The 7,509-nt window shown below is 40.5% G+C and overlaps 1 long non-coding RNA gene across 2 annotated transcripts; it reads left to right on the top strand.

The window, feature by feature from the left end:
• Positions 1-1,064: 1,064 nt before the first annotated feature.
• On the top strand, positions 1,065-4,564 carry LOC125523839. Of its 2 annotated transcripts, XR_007290451.1 has the most exons (3): positions 1,116-2,670; positions 3,133-3,276; positions 4,186-4,564. It is a non-coding gene; the product is annotated as an uncharacterized LOC125523839 (long non-coding RNA). The 2 variants fall into 2 exon arrangements; XR_007290450.1 differs by having other exon boundaries at positions 1,065-3,276.
• The last annotated feature ends 2,945 nt before the right edge of the window (positions 4,565-7,509 follow it).

Here is a 7,509-nt window from a genome sequence, read left to right as displayed (position 1 = left end):
GCGGATGACATCAAACATATTCTCCAAATTCCGCTACGGGAGGGAGTTCGGGATTTCATTGCATGGCATTATGATTCCAAAGGCACCCACTCCGTTAAAAGCGCTTACAAGCTTCAGCATCAGCTTGAGCTTCATATGCATAATGCCGGTGTGGGTGGCAGCGAGGAAAATCCTAGTAATCTGAACTCGGTTAAGGATGATTCATGGAAGCGCATGTGGAAATTACCGTGCCCAAAAAACATTCAGATGTTCGCGTGGAGGCTGAAGCACGACTCCCTAGCTCTCCGCACTAATGTAGCTCGCAAAGGGATCCGTATTGCGGATACAAAATGTCTTTTCTGCGGAAGGGCTGACGAGGACGGGGCGCATCTCTTCATCAAATGCAAGACAGTAAAGGAAGTGTGGAGGGACTTAGGCTTGGAGAAAGAGCGCATGGAGCTGGAAGTAATCACGTCTGTGCATGCGATGATAGAGTATGTTTGGGGTCTAGATGAGAAAAAGAGGCTCCACGTACTCACTTTCTAGTGGCTTTGGTGGTCAAACAGGAATAAGCTTAGAGAGGGTGAGATGCCTCTAGCGCCATCGAAAGTAGCGAGGCGAACAAGAAGCAATGTGATTGAGTATGTGCACATCTTTCTAAATCCCCCTGTCAAGAACAACCCGGAGAGGTGGCGACCGCCAAGTGACATGGAATACAAGATTAATGTCGATGGTTCTTTTATGCCCGGGCAGAACCATGCAGGCTGGGGAGTTGCGGCAAGAACAAAACAAGGAAACTTGATCTGTGCTCGGACGGGACGGACTGACAACATATGTGATGCTTTCGCTGCTGAAGCTGCAGCTATGTCACATGCGATCAACTTGGCAGCAGAACTTGGTATGGTTCGTGTGGAGTTTGAGACTGACTCGCAACTACTGGAGGAGGCGCTGGACCTGCGTAGGGTGGATTCTTCGGCCTACATAGCGGTGATTGAAGACATGAAATACCAGTTAAAGCTTTGGTTTTCTCATTTTAACATCTTTGTTTGTCGTCGTAGCGTGAACTCTGTCGCTTATGAACTTGCTAGTCTTGGTCGTTTATGTGAATCAGCCCACTGTATGCAGCGGGATCCGGATGTACCAGCCCAAGTGGGCGCCTGTGTGTTGGGTGATTTGCCCGCACGTTGAGTAATAAAGCCATGTTGCTTTCAAAAAAAAACAGAGGAGAGAGAGAGAGATCCATGGAGATTTGGAGCTCCCCTGTCCCTCGATTCGCTAGGGTGCCCCGGCGTCCAGCGCTCTCCCTCCGGCCGCCCAAGCCCCTCCGGCTTCTCCGATGTCCGCGTCGGAGGGGCAGCATATCTCGGCCACCGTACCCAACCCCGGCCTCCATTTCCCCCGCCGGCATTTATGGTCCTGTGATGTATGTTCGTCGATTATGACCTGATCTATCCCCCATTCGCTAGGGGTTGTTGTTAGCTGTGTGTAGGATTTCACGGTCAGATCTATTCCCCTTTCGTCCGTTGTGTGTGGTAATTTCCCGTTGCTGTGTTGAATCTCGTCTATCATGTGAGCTACATTGTCTGGTTGAATTCAGCTAGTTGTCATGCGCCTGGACATGCGGGGATCCTAATTTCATCCATGTCCATGTCGCTGTCGGATGTGATGATGTTTCTTTTAGTTCAGAACCCTTGCTTTGCTTGTACGGATGGATGGATGGGATCCTCATTTGTTTCCTCGCCCTCACCTACCTACCAACCAAACTAGTCTACTGCCACTGCCACTGCCAGGCTACTACTAATAATCACAACCACCACCCTGACAACTAAAGTATATAATACACTTTAATTTCAGTCCATTTTCATTGTTTACAATGAAGTAGTTTTGTAAATGTGTATATATGCTGCTCCGTTCAATTTCATTCAGTTAGTCTCATGCCAAGTCATTTTGGTTTCAGGAAATTCCATTCAATCTGTGCATGTACATTCCTGAATTCCAATTCAGAAATTTCAAGAATTACATTATGTTACTGGATTTTACACTGTAACTCTAATTGGATTTACAATGTAATTCTTAGTGTATTTTATTGATTTCTTACAGTGTAATTCTCAGCGGATCTACACTGTAATTCTCAGTGGATTTATACAGTAATCCTTAGTGGAATTACAGTGAACTTTCTTAGTCGATACACTGTAATTCTAATTGGATTTACATTTTTTTCACTGTAATTCTATTTTTTAGTGAATCTTCACTGTAATTCGTAGTGCTCTTGTAATGTAATACTTTAGTTGATTTTACAGTGTAATTCCTCAATGGTTTTGCATTGTAATTTTTGGTGCATTTGCCAATGTATGTTAGTGGATTTTACAGTGTAACTCTCAATGGATTTACACTGTAATTCTTTATTTTGAATTTTACAGTGTAATTCTCAGTGGATTCACACTGTAATTCTTAATTTTTTTACTGTGTAAATCTTTGTGCATTGTACTGTATTTACTTATTTTATCAGTGATTTTTACACTGGTTATCATATTGGGTTGCATTGTGTGTAGGACTTCTCTTGCAACTGTTGATTGCTTTTAGTTCATTTTAAATCTTTTCTTAGGTTTCTGTTGTTGTCATGCTTGATGCTAATCTTAGTTTTTGGTATTTTTGCAGGGTGTTTTATGGATAGTTGCATGATAATGTCTGGTTAGTTCTTTTTTCCCAGTTTTATTTGTGTAATTTATTTTGTCGGGTCATCTTATTTGTGTGTAATCCAGTGATGATGTATTGATTGGAATATTTCTTGTACTGTTCATTTTACCCCCTTTTAGCTCAGTTGATGTGATTAATTGTATACCCTTGTAATTAGCTATTTTATACTCCCCCAGTAAAGAAATATAAGAGCGTTTAGATCACTCAAGTAGTGATCTAAACGCTCTTATATTAGATTACGGAGGGAGCATTTTAGCACATTACACTTTTATGGAAGTATTTGTATTTTTTGATTTAGTTCATGTGTTCTTTTTGTTATATTGTCTTTGCCTAACCCATTTATGTATCTGGTAATGGGTATGTAGTAAGCATTTTCGTTTTGTATTTTTTGTATAATATTTATCCTTTATGCCATATTTCTCAGTATTTTTTTATTCTATGTGATTTATATATTAGGGAATTGTTTAATCTATGGGTAGACTCGGGAAGTGTTTTGGTAAGGGTATTCATTCTGCTTGTTCCGAAGAGCAAGGTGATTCAGATGGTGATCCTTTTGTGCCCAATGATTTTGCTGAGGACGATTCTTTCCAAGTTTCCGAGGTCCTTCTCTTTTTTTCTTGTGTTCTCTTTTTTCCCTTTTGTATATTGTTTTTGTGGCTTAGCTTATTTGGTCCCAGTAGTTTATTCTCTTTATGTTCTCTTGTATTTATGCAGGATGGTGAAATGGATAACCCTGAGTGTGAAAAAGCTTATATGATTTCTATGTGTCCCACATAAGTGTGTTGTTGTATTTGTCGTATTTTTATGCCATGTTCATTCTAGATTGAGCATTTTTCTTCATCTGACATATACTTGTGTGACCTGAAGAAACTGCTATTTATTATCACTTTTATAGATTCTTTTTGTTTCTTGCTACTAGCGTAAGTGCCTTCTAGTGTCAGTGCTTTTAGCCTGATCGTGTTACTCATTTTTCTGTTAATTTCTATTTTCAGTGTTTATCTTAATACTAATCAATATTCAGTGTTAACAAGTATCAGTTCATAGCAGTTTACACTTCCAAAGTTACTTATATCCAGTCATTCAATCACAACTATTTACGAACAGGGAGGAAGTGTCCAAACTGTTAGATCAAAGTTTCTTAAGAGTGTTTAGTTTTTCAGTTTCCATAGTTTGTGGAAATAGTCATATATTCTCTCAACTGCAGTAATCCTCAACCTTGTATATTTTCAACTAGTTTTACCTAAATGGAATTGCTAGCCTAGTAGTGTGTTTTTGTCCCCAAAATGGAATTCCTAGCCTAGTGATCTTGAGCGGGTTTTTGTCCCTTGTAGTATGTTCTTTTTTGCAAATTCAGAAACCTATGACCTGGGCATCTAGTTTTTAGTATATAGTGGTCTTGTGATTATAGACTAGTTGTACATGTGACCATATCCTAGTTGTTCCTAGTATTTGTGCTGGTTCCTTCTTTTGTGTGCTTATATTCTCTTTTCCATCTGTTCTTTCTTCCAGATTTCTTCAGGCAGGAGAGAGACGATAGGAGGTGATGAATGCACAGGAGGGGGGAGAGGGATGTTTTCCTTGTGTTTTTCCTACTTCTCCAGCCATGTTGTTGACGTTTGTCTCCCAGATCTTGGAGGAATCGCCCTCTCTGGTGGCGCTTCTCCATGTTCGTCCTCCTATATGTGGTTGTACTTGTACCAGTGCATTTTGTCAGTGTAGTTAACTTTGTTTAGTGAATTTTACACTGTAAAGCTGATAAAATTACAGTGTATTTATTACTGGTTTTACAGTGTTTTTATAAGTGGATTTGCACTGTAATTCCTATCTGGACTTACACTGTAATTCTTCTCTAAGTTTACAATGTAATTTTGGCTGGTTTTACGGTGTAGTTCTTTGTCGATATTGCAGCTTTGATATGATTTACACTGTAAATCTTAGTTCAATTTCGGTGTACTTTTAGGTTATTTTACACTGTAATTCTTAGTGGATTACAATGCATTTTAAAGTGGAATTTACTCTGTAATTCATCAGTGTATCTGTTAGTGTAATTTTAGTACTTCCTCAGTGGAATTCGTACTGTTATTTAAGCAGTATTTACAGTGTAATTCCTTTTGTGTATTTCATGTGGAATTGTTAGTGTATTTTTGGTGGATTCATAGTGTAAATCCACTGAAGATTTACAATGTACTTTTGGTGGATTTTACACTGTTTTTTGCAAGTTTCATTACTAGTGGAATTTCAGTGTCTTTTAGTGGAGTTACTATGCATTTTTAGTGGTTTCTGCACTGCCATTTTCAGTGGTATTGTTAGTGTATTTTTAGCCCTTTGTATATTTAAGTCACAGCAACAACGACTGTCATTAGTCGGCTGTGTGGTTAGATGTCATCAGTTTTGGTCCTTGTGCGGGTTGGAAAAGTGTAGGGTGTGGACTCGTTTAAAGCCTGCTGTGCAGTCCTGTTTTACAAACGATTTGCGGGACAGAAAGAGGGACAGGGGACACTTGTCATCCTTTAGTTGGCTGAAAAATATGGATGAAAGCGAATTGGATTTCATCCGGATGTAGAATAGACAATCCGGATGAAATTAATTGTACTTCATCCGTTTTTGTGATCAAAGGCTTTAAGATTTGTATTTTTGTGCGCACAGGCACGTATGAAGCGGTTGTTTCCATGTTTCCTGTGTTGTTCGTTGGGCCGTTGTCCTTTTAGTTGTGTTTATTTTTGGGCTGCAGTTTTATACGCATGTTGGGCTGCGATGCTCAGCTTTTATTTATTTTTTTCATTTGGAAAGCAATTGGGAAACAGATGCCAAGAGGTTTGATGTTTGGGAGACCAGTGATACACCAAATATATCATTTTCTAATCATCTTAGTCTCATCCTTTTTTTCTTTCTTTGTCAGTTTTTATTCTACTGTACACAAATAATATCTTATTAAATTCAACCACATCAACGTCGTATTTGTCATAGTGAACGAGAATTATATGTTCACCTTTAATGCTTAACTTTTTCTGTCTCATTTGCAAGCTCACACTCGACTCGTAGTGAGACCGGCATTTATTCTCCCAAAAGCAAGGTTCATCCTCGACTCTGGGGAAACAAAATTTTCCTAGTTGCAAGTTCATCCTCGACTCGCAACTGGGTCCGACCTTTTTTGTGCTAGTTATAAGGCCACCCTCGACTCGAAACTAGGGTCTGATCTTTTTTTCCTCCCAGTTGCAAGCCCACCCTCGACTCGCAACTAGGCCTATTTTTTTCGTCCCAGTTGCAAGTCCATCTTCGACTCGCAACTGGGGTCCGATCTTTTCTCTTAGTTGCAAGTCCACCCTCAACTCGCCAGTGGGCCAGACCCTTTTTTCTACTTGCAAGTCCATGTCCAAATCACAACTGAGGCCAAACCTTTTTTTGTCCCAGTTACAAGTTTATCTTCGACTCGCAATCAGGGTCTGGCCTTTTTGGTGTCGGTTGCAAGTCCACCCTTGACTCGCAACTGAAGCCCGGTCTTTTTTGTCCTAGTTGCAAGTCCGCGTTCGACTTGTGACTGAGGCATAATCTTTTCTTTGTCCCAGTTGCAAGTCCACGCTCGACTCACAACTGAGGCCTATTTTTTTGTCCCAGTTGTAAGTCCACTCTCGCCTCGCATCTGGGGCCCGATCTTTTTTGTCCTGGTTGTAAGTTCACCCTCAACCCACAACTAAGGCCTGACCTTTTTTCGTCCCAGTTTCAAGTCCACCCAAGACTCGCAACTGGATCTGACCTTTTTTGTTTCAGTTGCAAGTTCACGCTCGACACACATCTGGGACCGATCTTTTTTCTGTCCCAGTTGCAAGTCCACCACCGACTCGCAATCAAGTTGTTCTTTTTGTTCTTCTACCAGTTGCAAGTCCACCTCGACTCGCAACTGGCCCCGTAGTAAGTGTTGTCCCACTTACAAGCATTGTTTCAAAATCCTAACCAGTGATCGAACCGGATGCCTCTAGTTCAGGTTTTTACCAGTCAGGCCACTACTTCACTTATTCATTTGTTTGTGTTCTTGAGCCATAAAAATTTGTTATCGGGACAAACCAGTGACGTCGTCCGCTTTCCTAGCGCCCAAGGGTCGATCCCCAGCGGCGTCATTTTATTTCCTTTTTCCCAACGATGCTGGTGTGTGCCAACGGTTCAACCGGTTTCGGTTTTTCTTTCAGTTTGAGCAAAAAAATGGCCGGTTAGACCAGTTTTGTCCGCATCGTTTGTAGAATGGTCTGATTAGCTTATAAAACCCATGAGGCCGCTGGTTCTGGTTTCTTCAGTTTTTTCCTAGCTTTTCATTTTTTATGTTTATTTTCTTTGCTGGCTTTCCATTTCTTTTATTTATTTTTTCCAAAAATGTTTTCCTTTTCTTCTTCTTAATCATTTTTCTATTTCAAAAGGTGTTTGGAATTTGAAAAGTTCTTTGTTTTAGTAAAAAGGGATTTCTCAAAAAATGTTAGAAAATATCAAAACAACTCGTGTTTTATAAAAAACTAGAAGAACGTCCGTGCGTTGCAACGGGGCCACGTTAACTTAAAGAGTTCAATATTACGACATTGGCGACCTTTTTTACCATCAAATCCTCACACACACACACTCCCTCCCTCTTCCTCACTCTCTCTCCCCCTCTCCCTCTCTCTAACACACACACATATCCATCTTATTGGGTACGGGACCATAATCCATCTATTTCACACACACACGCTAGTGCATAACAATATGGATTATGTGTATTATATTTGCCACCAGAACTGAGGGAATTAATTTCATGTAAATCGGCCAGCCACAGCTCCAAGAATACGTGGAGGAGGTGGCCCGGGTCAG

Source organism: Triticum urartu, chromosome 7, assembly GCF_003073215.2.
Source record: "Triticum urartu cultivar G1812 chromosome 7, Tu2.1, whole genome shotgun sequence".
NCBI classification, from domain to species: domain Eukaryota; kingdom Viridiplantae; phylum Streptophyta; class Magnoliopsida; order Poales; family Poaceae; genus Triticum; species Triticum urartu.
This window is presented reverse-complemented; position numbering and strand designations above follow the sequence as displayed.